Source organism: Macrosteles quadrilineatus, unplaced genomic scaffold (assembly GCF_028750875.1).
Source record: "Macrosteles quadrilineatus isolate MER2022 unplaced genomic scaffold, UCM_ALF_1.0 Scaffold_7__1_contigs__length_78375512, whole genome shotgun sequence".
NCBI classification, from domain to species: Eukaryota; Metazoa; Arthropoda; class Insecta; order Hemiptera; family Cicadellidae; genus Macrosteles; species Macrosteles quadrilineatus.
In genome coordinates this window covers 26506061-26518363 of record NW_026542600.1, presented here as the reverse complement: position 1 = coordinate 26518363, position 12303 = coordinate 26506061, and the positions used below count along the sequence as shown (strand labels likewise).

Here is a 12303-nt window from a genome sequence, read left to right as displayed (position 1 = left end):
ATTGCATTTGCACAGAAAAAAAATATTGACCTGACAAATGCTGTGATTCTTGAGTTAAGTATCCTGGGCAAAATAGAGTAAAATGTGAAAGTACTAGCTGGTATCAAGCAGCGTAGATCAACCTTGAAAACTCACAATAACTGTCCATGTAACTAAGTGTCTTAATGGTAAATATATAAAGTAACAAAACTGTAATACTACTCAAGTGTTCCAACTAGTGAAAAACCATCAAGTAAAAACTGAAAAGTTAAGAATACCAGCTCCATAAAAGTGAATAAAAAATTAAAATTAAAAATCACTACACAAGTGTTAGAGACTGGCGAGAGTTACAGTTGTCAGGATTTAAGTTACACTAGATCCAATTAATGTTCAATTTAATTAGCAAGCTTGGCTTGACATAATCCCTTTTCTGTTTCATAAGTATCAAACTCTCCTCTCAAAGCAAAATTTTAAACAATCCATTTCCAAACTGGTCACTTTCAGGATATAATTTCAACAATGAATTTAAGTAGGCCTAACATGTTTTAATACCAAACATAAAAAAGTTCAATTTTTGTTGAAAAAAATTGACTATGTAAGCTACCCAACTTATTGTAGCCTAATCTTACAAATTTTACTGTGATATAATTTTTTATTTTTCTCACAGAATTTAGGTGCGCAATGTAAATTTATAGTTCCACTAGCTGTGTGCCCGTTCTACGCACGGGGATCTTATAGTGGTCAGTTGAAACCTTCCTATATAAAGAACAGCAGTTGGTTTTCATATTTTCAGATATGCTGGCCAAACTATTATATATAAACAAATACAGTATCTGACAGTTTCAAGTAAAAAAAGGCGTAACAGATCTATGAGGGATACACTTACATATCTGTTGGCACAAACAACCAAATGAGTAATATTGATTATTCTATTGTTTAATTCGATATATCATTTGGTTAGTTAGGTTAGGTTAACCTTACCTAACTAACCAAACGATATATAGTTAAAATACTATACCTCAACCTCTCCATTAAACATTCAGGTTGGAAATTTCACTATCGAAGGTGCTCTTGTCCTGTCCGTACGGAACACTGAGTAATATGCGCTACCAACTTATGAATAATTGTTTAGGCCTACGAACCCAAGAGATGGGCAATTGGTCTATTGGCTGTATGGTCCAGCGAGCAGCACATAACGTTGAGAAGACACATTGGAAAAGCGATTTGAGCATAATCCGTATACCTCTGTTACAATCACCCACTGCAGTTGTCACTTTACACTTTACACAACCACCATTGAAGTGCCGTCAATGAGTTGAAACCTTTTATGTAAGCTATTGGTAACGCTTATGTAAAAAATGTAAGTTTCCCAGCCATATACAATTCTGATTCAAGGTATTTTTCCCGGATATCAAAACTCAAGACAAATTTTATACAAAAAGAATCTCTATTTTCATTTACGGTTACCCTACACATTATTGCACTTGCGATTAATTAAATCCGTTATGTAAGTAAAAACGGTTTTAATCCAACTTGGTTTGGATTTGCTTTTGAAACGTGATCGGAAATGATTGTGGTATTTGTAAACAACATTCAATGTAAACATATCAGTGACAGCTAGAGAAAAATTATCTTGATCCAAACAGCTGTTCACTATTTCATAGATGATTATGTGATAAACATTGGGAGAAAACTTGACAAAAATCGCACAAAATTGGGTTTTTAAACGTCCGTAAGTTTATTTACAAAGTAGTAAGGCCATAATTTAATAGCTAAAGACACTCTCGCCAATCCAGTGAATACATTAAAATGATTCGGATCTTGATAGGTACTCTCGTTTTTCAGGAGAAGGCCGCGTAAAATGGTTCTTGGGCCGTGACAGACGGAAGACAGACAGACAGAAATTGAGATGAGACTTGACTAGAGGCTTGATAAATACAAAATAACTTAATCTTTAGTAAACATCCTGGAGAGTTTAGCGTATTGTTCCCATAGCCGAGCGTGGGAGCGGAAAAGCCGAGATTCCTAGAAAGCGGCGGTCAAAGCCAACTGCTCTTAAGACAAGGTCGGTTAAAACAAACTGTAATATTTAACTAGCAAGGGCGGATAATCTGGTTAATGCAAGGTCGGTTAAGAAGGGGTCTATTGTATTGGGTTTTAAATAGGCTACCAGAATTAACAGTCTTCCTACAGGTTTTAAAAGAAAACTTCCAGAACAAAATAATTAATTTCCAAGGCACTTGTAGCACTCTATTCAATAAAATTTTTGAGATTTTTGGGACTTAATAATTTAGTGACTATAGAATCTCATTATTTAATCCAACCTAGGGAGGTCCGCATGGGCTCAAGATCATTTAATCATAGAAATTTGAACGCATGTAATATATTTTACAGTGCCCTGAATCAATGTTCAATGGAATCAATTTTTAAACTGTTCCTATCATTTCATCAAAACCAAACCAGTTATTCAAATTCAAATTCAAATAGTTTATTGCCATTAAGTATACATGTCATACAATAGGCCAGGTCAATGGAGATAATATACAATTCAAAGTACAATGTACAGAGTCAAGTGTAAATAGATGAACATGCTATACTAATAAACTAATAATACTGGGTTTTTGTACAAAAGTATTTGAGATGTATTGATAATGATGATAATAATACTGTTTATAGTTAAGCAAACAAGTTGGGTAAGTGCCTATAACAAAATAATTAAGGCTAAAATTGGCAGTAAGATACAGCTTAAAACTAAATAACAATAAATTTTTAAATAAAGTTCACAGAAATAACATTATTATGAAAGACTATTATATCACAGTTCATGAAACCATTATTACATACTTTAGAAACAATACCCTACTTAACAATTAGAATTTTACAGAAAATCATCATGTTTGAAAGATAAAAATTCCTCGATAGAATAGATAACCTTTCTGTTCAAAAAATCGGTCAATACATTTTTCAGTGACTTAATAGGCAAGTTGCGTACATTTTCAGGGAGGGCATTGAAAAGTTTAAGTTGTAAATATTTATAGCTGCGCTGTGTTGAGGCCAGTCTTAATGATGGTAACTCTAAATTATTCCTTAGTCTGGTGTAATGATTGTGAGTTAATGAGCGAGATGAGAATTGTTCAATATTTGTTTTTACAAAAATGATATTCTGCAAAATGTACACACTTGGTAAAGTAAGAATTTTGTATTCAGGAAAAAAGGTCTTACAACTAACTCTACTTTTTATGCCAGCTAGGATACGGATTGCTTTTTCTGTTTTTTAAAAACGTTAACTGCCCCACTACTACTGCCCCACAAAATTACCCCATAAACTAAGTGACAATGAAAGAATGCATAATAAACATTAATTAACATACTTAAACTAACATGATTTTTCAACCTCCTGAGCAGAAACAAAGAGTTACTTAACCTTGCAACAACCATTTCAATATGACTACGCCAAGATAACTTACAGTCTAATATGATTCCTAGCAGTTTAGCATTTGATACTTCAGATACAAGATTTGTCTGTGAAAAAATAATTGAAACAGTTTTGTCATTGTTTACTGAAAATTTATTTGCCTTAAACCAACTATCGGCTGCTATTTTCATCTCCTCAGTTTTAATTTTTACCTCTTGCAAAGATTTGCTTGAGACTATTAAGGAGGTGTCATCTGCATACAGTACTGATTTTGAAGGAAGATTAGATGGAAGATCATTTATTGCAATTAAAAACAAAAAAGGGCCAAGTACAGAACCCTGGGGTACTCCTGCTGTGACTTCTTTCCACTGAGAGGTTTTATTGTTGGCTGATACCATCTGATATCTATTTCCTAAATATGATTTAAATAGATCTAAAGTTTTATCTTTTACACCATAGTAACTTAACTTATCAATCAACAGGCTATGAGAAACACAATCAAATGCTTTACTTAAATCTACTAAAGTTAACTCTAAAAAGGCGTGTGATTCAAAAGCATTCAGAATGTCATCAACAACTGACTTACAAGCATCGATAGTTGATAAACCGGCTCTGAAGCCAAACTGGGAGTTGCTTAGAAAATTATGATTACTAAAAAAGGCACTTATTTGGTTATAAATACAACACTCAATAACCTTAGCAAATACCGGGACAAGCGCAATCGGTCTGTAATTTGATGGACATGAAGTGTCGCCTTTCTTGTGAATAGGCTTTAATTAGTGTTAATAATAATTTTCGACTAATAATAATTCCGCAATTACAAGAATATAGTAGATACTTATGGCGGATCCATTGCATTAAAAAATAAATTAGAGTTCTTAAGTTGTATGTTTCTAGAGGACTAAACATGACAATAATGTAAAAGATCAATTACACCTTTTAGAGTTTTCATCAATCATGATTCTGGAATACCTACCAGTCATGGGTGGAAAACTTATTATTTTTCACATCCCTGTTAAATATTTATGTTATATATTGAGGACATAAAAAATAACATGATAATGAATCCTATTGTTTGATTTATGAGAGGAGTTGTTTTCTAGGTTCCAGTTCCAAATATACTGAGTTCACCCTTAACACAACATTACAGGAAGGCAAAGTATTGTCAAAGGGATATTAAAAATTGAAATAATTGTGATAATCACATTAACAATATAAAATGTTAAAATGTTATATTCAATCACACAACCCATAGTAACTTCATTACTCTGTAAATTTCCATTGCATTGATGTTTCAATAGCATAATTTTTCCAATACCGTGATAATTCCAACTTATATTACAAAACAACGTACTATATAACAAGTAGGGCAGTTTAAACGAAGCAGAAAAATAATCTAGCCACACATCAAATCCGACTTTCAAAATCTCTAAATTGCCATTTTTACATCCAACATATTTTCTTAAAAAAGCTACCCACTTGTTTTCGTAAACTGCCTTTAAACCAATTTAAAAGAAAAATTACTGAGTTTTTAAAATCTAAATTATTCCACACACAGGAAAAATTTTTAAATAGTGACATATGTTTAGACTCTAAATAGGATATATTGTATAGGCTATATTGAAATTAATAACTGATGTATGATAATATTTTTACAGTTGGGACCAGGGAGACCGGGACTGCAGTTGGCAGCAGCCAATCACAAGACAAGGCTAGTGCGACGTTGCCATATCGCCCGTTGACGACACTAATTAAAATACTAAACAATATTTTCAAATCTATTACCCAAGTAGACTCATGACTGCTATGTCAAGTCTTGCCTGTTAGGCACAGAGAGAGAAAAAAAAAAAATAGCTGGTTTTCAAATCAGCTGGTATTATTAGATTTAGCAACACCACACTGTCCTCATTGACTCCTTTGAAGTCACGTGGTAAATAGGCTCCTCCCTCAACTGCAAACTCTTGTGGTCCCGACTGTTAGTACTATTGTAAAGTGAGTTTATAGTATATTTAAAAATATCTACACTCATCGATGAGCTATGGTATAACGTAGAGTGCCAATTATCTGGTCACTACCTATCGACTACCTATCCAGAATGTCAATTAATTATCCAGCTATTCCACTTTCTGAATCAGTTTTAAAAAAAAATTACCTCTGCAACAAAAACAGCAAAGTTGTCATATGTGTGTGTGTGGGTGTGTGGGTGTTGTGTGTTGGCAAGTTGTTCATGTGTACAGCCGCTAGCCAGAGCTCAGTCGTCCATTTGACAAAATAAAACTCATTAAAGATGGATAAAATCATTGCTATTGTCTGTTTTGGAACTTGAAGCCAGAGGTGCTCTGTTTCAAAAAGTGAAGCCTGTGGACCGTGACAACAAATGAAATGGAGGAGCCAAAATGACTCCTAATCCGTCATCTGTTGTCATATTGCCCGACTGTGATACCAATGACATGTAGCCTATAAATTAGAGACGGTAGAGTTAGTGATTTGACGATAGAATAAGAGGAAAAGGGTGAATACAAACAACTAGCTCGAAGAACGCAGGAAACAAAAGGTAGCCTATTTAATATAATTAAAGTGATTAAAATTTTTTTTTATGTTTCTACAATCCTAAGTTTGTATGTTTTGGGGGTAGGAGTATATAACATTTTTGTCAAAATCCACCCAATAGGTCTATTTTAAGTTTAAAAAATAAAAATTACATTTCACACATTATGTAGGCCTATGAAATATTTTTCAACTTGATGAGCCAACTTATAACCATTTTAAGTACCAAAGAATGTGAAACTGCAAAGCAGTTTAATACAGAAACATAATTATTAGTAGGCTGTATGAAATAACTTTGAATGTGATGTTATCTTACAAGTCCTATTTCCAAATGCTATACAAGTTCAAATTACAAACCTATAGTAAAGATGGGAGGAGGGAGAAAGAAGAGTTGGTTGATATCAACCAATTTCTTCCAGAAGCAGTTATCTTAATTGCATTTCGCTACCCAATAAGTGACACACTGATGTCAGTTGACAGGTAAATATTTGGGTCTCACATACCACTTTCATTATTAAAAATATAGATATTACTGAAGAAAAAATTAGGTTTCACCAAATTATATTATTTATTTTTTGATTAAGTAAGATTTATAAGAAAAATATTGAACAGTAGCCTAATCAATTCACTTAAGTTAAACACAAAACTATTTAGCCTGTATTAGATGTACCTTATACATACGGTATATGTTTTACCACTTAAGTACTTATATAGGTAGGCCTACATATCAAATGAAAGTAAGTAAAAATAAACCTCATAATACTTGTAACATACAGGGTGTATATAAAGTCCCGCACGGGCTTAATATTTTCTAAACGACAACAGATACATCAATAAGATTTGGTACATCAACACCACACCTAAAAATCTACTTTTTCAAGGAACTATGAATTTTCTCTCATATCAAGGGGACGTCCCGCAAGGAGTCAGAAGGAAATCTTAAATAGAAGCATAGGTTGACATGTACATCAAATTAAAGGTCTTTTTTAGTAGAATACAATGCCGCAAATTTGAACTCAAACGGACAACCGAGCCAAGAATGACAGTTGTTCAAAGATTCATTTAATTTGCATTGCTATATACACTTACTCCTCAGGGGGCACAGCCCTAGGAATCGGAAGAAAATTGTTAACGTAAGCATAGGTCGATATGCACATCAAATTAAAGGTCTTCACTAGTAGATTACAATGCCGTAAATTCAAGCTCAAAAGAACGCCTGAGTAAAAAATGGCAGTCGTTCAAAGATTCAAAATGGCACATTCAAGAAATCTTTGAACGGCTGACATTTTGCGCAGGATCAACCTTTTGAAGTGTGATTTGCGGAATTGTACTCTACTAAAAAAGACCTTTCATTTGACGAGCAAATCAATTAAACTATATATATATTATTAAAATATAAATGTAAAAATGATACCAGTGTTTAGTTTAATCTTTAACTAGTTATTAATACGGATGTTAGAGAAAATTAAGAGTTTTATTTTTGTTGTTTACATCATACGATGTTGATTGAGTTTGAAAAATATGAAAACCTTTTACCTAAAACAGTGAAAGCTGTTTATTTTAAACACACACATTCAAATTATTTCAATTCACTTTAAATTCACTAACAATTATTTTCAAATTCACTTTAACAATCACAATCTTTAATTGCAAATATACTATCTTTGACTATTACTGCCTACAACTAGACATTCCATCCCCATGTTAAATTTGTAGCCAGTTTTTTAACCAAAAATTGTTGTAGTTGATGTGAGCCACCGACAGATTGTGCTCATCTAAATGACTGATTTAACTGTCGAATACACAATCTTTTTTACCAATTCAAACTAATGGTATGACTTATTGTGAGCTATAGCAACTGTTATGACCCATCAACTTGGCCAGCAACAAAACAATAGGCTACGGTAGAAAATAGAGTTTTAGTCACTTGCACATTCTGTGACTGGCTCACACAACTACGTTCTTTTTTAACAAAAAGTTGGCTACAGCTGGTCCATATAGATGGGACGTCTACTTCAGTATCTAATAGTCAATGGTTTAATGTAGGCCTAGTAATAAATCAATAAATACAGTACCGGTATGGGTTTTAATATTAGTTCTTTAAAGTAAAATTTAACATGCTCAGTTTCTCAGTGAGCTTTTAAATTAATTTGAAACTAACCATTTTTAAATCTTATAGCCTTGTTATGTTGGGGTCCCAAAAGAACGTGCTGTTTTGTTATCTGTGATATCTCGTGATCTTGGAAAGGTAAATCTGAACTTTCTGGACTTCCTAAACCACTCACGGTTCCAATAAACAATAAAATACCTTTAAAACATTTTTTTGAGGCACAGAAAACACTGTAAATTGTGAAAATATACAGAACTAATTTTCAAGGCACGGAGCAAATCGCACGCAAAGGAACAAGGAGTGGAGTGATACAGACCAGTGACTACTTACTCATACTTTGAGTGTAACCAGCTGATCATCCTATTTTGATTTAAAAAAATGAAACTGTTCTAAACTAACAAAACCTAACCAAACTTGCTTATGGTTTCATTAATCAGTTTCTTAAGAGAAAAGGCATATGGGGAAGGTCGAACTTTATGAGGATTTGTGACTACATTAAGTCCTTTGAATGAAGGTAGTTTAGATTAAGTAAGTTAAAGTGTAGGTTATAGGCGATCGGGTTGTTTATTGATGTTACACCCATGGTGTTTTTTATCTTTTGGTTCTAGTTGATTAAACGACTGCATTCCCCACATGCCTAAATAAGATCATTCATTGTTTCAGTTTCATTTCAATCACAGTAGATTCGTAGCACTTCAGTTCTTGTTACTAGATGTGCAATGTGCTCCGCGCCTTAATTTAGAAAGTAGTTCCGTATATTTCTGCAATTTTTGGTGGTTTCCGCATCTTAAAAAAGTGTTTTAAAGGTATTTTATCGTTAATTGGGATCGTAGGAATGGTTTAGGAAGGTTTAGAAGAAAATTCAAGAAAGTTCAGAAATACCCTTGGAAATATTAGTGATCATCTCTAGCGCTTACAAAAAAATCTGTGATGATTCTCTGCGATCATGAACAAATCCATTAGGCCTATGCTAAATGGTTTAGGTTTACCTTGCTTCGTTGAGTGATCTTTTTTTTAATGTACACTACAATAGTATAGTTTTCTATGTCCTACACTATCAACTTCAGATCTAGCCAAATTGGATACATGACCTTCAATGTGTTTGTCACACCTGTTAATGGGCTCCTTCAGAAGTCCAAGACACTTGGTATCGTTAATGTACAACAAAAAAAGGATTACTCGACAAAGCAAGGTAGGTAACCTAAACCATTTAGCTTAAATTTAGTGATCCAGAGGCTACTTACAAAGCTTTATAATCAATCCTAAATAGCCAAGGTCTGTTGGGTAAAAATTAAAATGTGTTTTGTAAACTTAAGGCCTGCAGTGAGAGGACATGAAACAAAATAAAGAGAATCTCCAGCTTGGTGTAACAAATTTTTATTAAGTTAGGCTAGGTTGTATTGCTGTACATTTACTTATGGGCCCCTATTAAGCAGTACACATTTTAACTTACAGCACACAAAAAAAAAATACTTCAGTATGATAAATATTTTTGGGCATCACTCACCTTATTGAAATCAGGAGAACACAGTCCTTGTCATATCACAATTCATTGCACATAGGGGACAAATTGATAAAAATAAAAAAATAAAAATAAAACTAAATATAAAATCAAAGACTAAAGTTCTCAACTCCGACGTTTCGCCGTACCATTAAAAACGTGCGGCGTTTTTAAGGTTATTCTTTCTTCTCACCTAAACGTTGTGAGCGCCTAACCATGACTGACGACCCCAGTCGGGGAGGGGAGGATCTGTTATCTCGATCAGCTGATGGCATTAACTTCTTTTGTTTTGATTTGTCAATGCATCCATTAATTTCTTTCTCTATTAACGTATTGTAGACCTTTTTGAGAGCTTAAAAAACTAATAATTTAGTATATAAAAGTATTTTGTTCGGTTATTGGTAACGGAGGAAATTAAAAAAGTTGTAAATATAAAAAAATTCCCATGTTATTCTTATGGAGAATATTGTAAAATGTAGTTTGCTTGTTTATGGATATATTTTGATCAAACTTGGCAAATTAATTTATTTGATACTAAGCAATCAATATTTTACTAAAAACACACTTTATTAGTTTCCTTGTAGCAGCAAACCTAGGTACTTATTAAACCTAATGTTATTTAAATATTTAATTGAAAGTCAATTCAGGCAAATGGAAATTCGCGTAGTCAGCAGGTTTTAGGCTGGGGTATTTGTATTTTTATCAATGTGTATGTGTAATGAACTGTGATATGACAAGGACTGTGTTCTCCTGATTTCAATAGGGTGAGTGATGCCCAAAAATATTTATCATACTGAAGTATTGACTCACCTAAATTACCATGACGTTTAGAAATACAAAAAACATAGGTAGAATGTAAAAAAAAGTTAAAGGTTCACTTTAAAATAAATAACTAAATAAAACTTTATGTAGGCTTAGCCCATAGTGAAACATGTAGGCCTAGCCTGCAGATCAAAAGAATAAATAAGTTAACGAGCATGAGAAATTTTAAGGACCCAAACGAGATTTTAGGAGAGCATACAACAACCAACAATGTAGGCTAGGCTAATATTGTTCTTTAATTCATCTATATTTCAACAACAGTTGAAATAAGTTAACCTCAATATTAAGTAAATGAAGGATATATGTCCCAGTACCCGATAAGAATTTAAGAAACGCAGAGGATACGCGTCCGGTAACCGGACGTGGATTAGGCGTCTGGCAGTTACTGTCATAACCTAACCTAACCAACCAAACTTGCTGATAGTGAAAAAAATCAAATGAAGGTTCAGTTCTCATCATAAAATAAAATTATAAATGCCAAAAATTCTAACAAAAGATGTACAGTTAAGAAGAAATTACATTCAAAGAAAAATCTGTGACAAAAAGTTAAAGTTACCGATAGGTTTCGAACCGGGGACCTCTCGCATATCAGTCGAGCACTCTATCCAAACACCACGAACACTGATGGCTGTACATCGTATCATTGTGGTAATGGCGTTCCGGGACCCCCTACCGGACGCCTAATCCACGTCTGGTTACCGGACGCCTAATCCACGTCCGGTTACCGGACGCGTATCCTCTGTGTTTAAGAAATCTATTTAGGACGATTTCATCAAATAGGCTAACATGTAAAAACTGGAAATATTTTTAACACCAGCCTATAAAACTTAAGTCAATAATTCCACTAAATCTAAAACAGCACTGCACAGCAATTACAACAGTAGATTTAGGCCTATGTCCTTCCCTAATAAAGCAAATCTTAGAGAGCCACAGGACTTAAGTACGGTACGGTAAGTTAGCCAATGAAAATAAAACCTACGTTGCTATTTATCATAGCCTATGCTTAGGTTTTGTATGGTAGGCTAGGCATAATTATTATCAAGATGTTTCACATCATGTTAAAAATGTATAGGAAATAAATATATATAGGAAACAAAATAGACTTACCTAAGGCCTAATAAGGCCAGGACTGTGAGGGTGGACCCATTGAATTAAACATTCAAGTGTTTATGTAAAACATTTGAACTACTCAAAGTATGTGAAAGTTTCCTCTGTTCAATGCACATTAAATAAAACTAAAAAAGCACCTTTTAAAGTCTTAACTTTAGGTAAGTCCTTGATAGTAACATTCTCACTAACAAAAACAAAACATTCCGTATTACCACACTTAAAACTTTAACGAAGTAAAATCGGACCGGTTTGCAACTGTACGTGCTGATTGTAATTATGATTTTGTCATTATCTAAAAACTCACTAGTTTTGTTTTTCACACATTACAGATGAATGTTTCCAACAAGATATTCCTGAAAACAACTAAGAAACCTTTGTTCTTCCGATCACATCCCGAGATTTTGGATACTGATTCACAAAACAAATTGTTAATTTTTATTCAACCCATTGATGTATTATGTTCAAGTTCCGGCTAGTTTCATTTATCACTGCTAATAAATAAAATACACTTAACTATGGAAAATATATATTTTCAGTGTATTTTAGAATTCTCATTTGACACCGCAACCATCTTAGATCACACACCGTTCCCTTACGATATAGTGTGCAGTGGTGCAGTAACGAGTTGACTGACGACTTGATACTTGCTAGAACTAGAAGGCTACCAAAAGCCAAAGGCGTAAAAATTGTTTCAACATATCATATAAAATGTAATAAAAGTATAAATGAAATTAATAATATAGCTTTATAATGCAGGCAATATTTGTATTGTTTTTCCCACTCTTCCGAAGGTACTGTTAGTTTACAATGAGATAAAGT

General features: G+C 33.3%; 1 protein-coding gene across 3 annotated transcripts in view; it reads right to left on the bottom strand.

Moving 5' to 3' along the window:
• The window catches only part of LOC128998690 (plexin-B), an 82578-nt gene extending 70508 nt beyond the window's left edge, over nucleotides 1-12070 (bottom strand). For all 3 annotated transcript variants that reach the window (XM_054424928.1, XM_054424929.1, XM_054424930.1), the window contains exon 1: nucleotides 11482-12070. The gene's annotated coding sequence lies outside the window, so the exon portion shown is untranslated. The remainder of the gene's footprint in view (nucleotides 1-11481) is intronic.
• Between the last annotated feature and the right edge of the window lie 233 nt (nucleotides 12071-12303).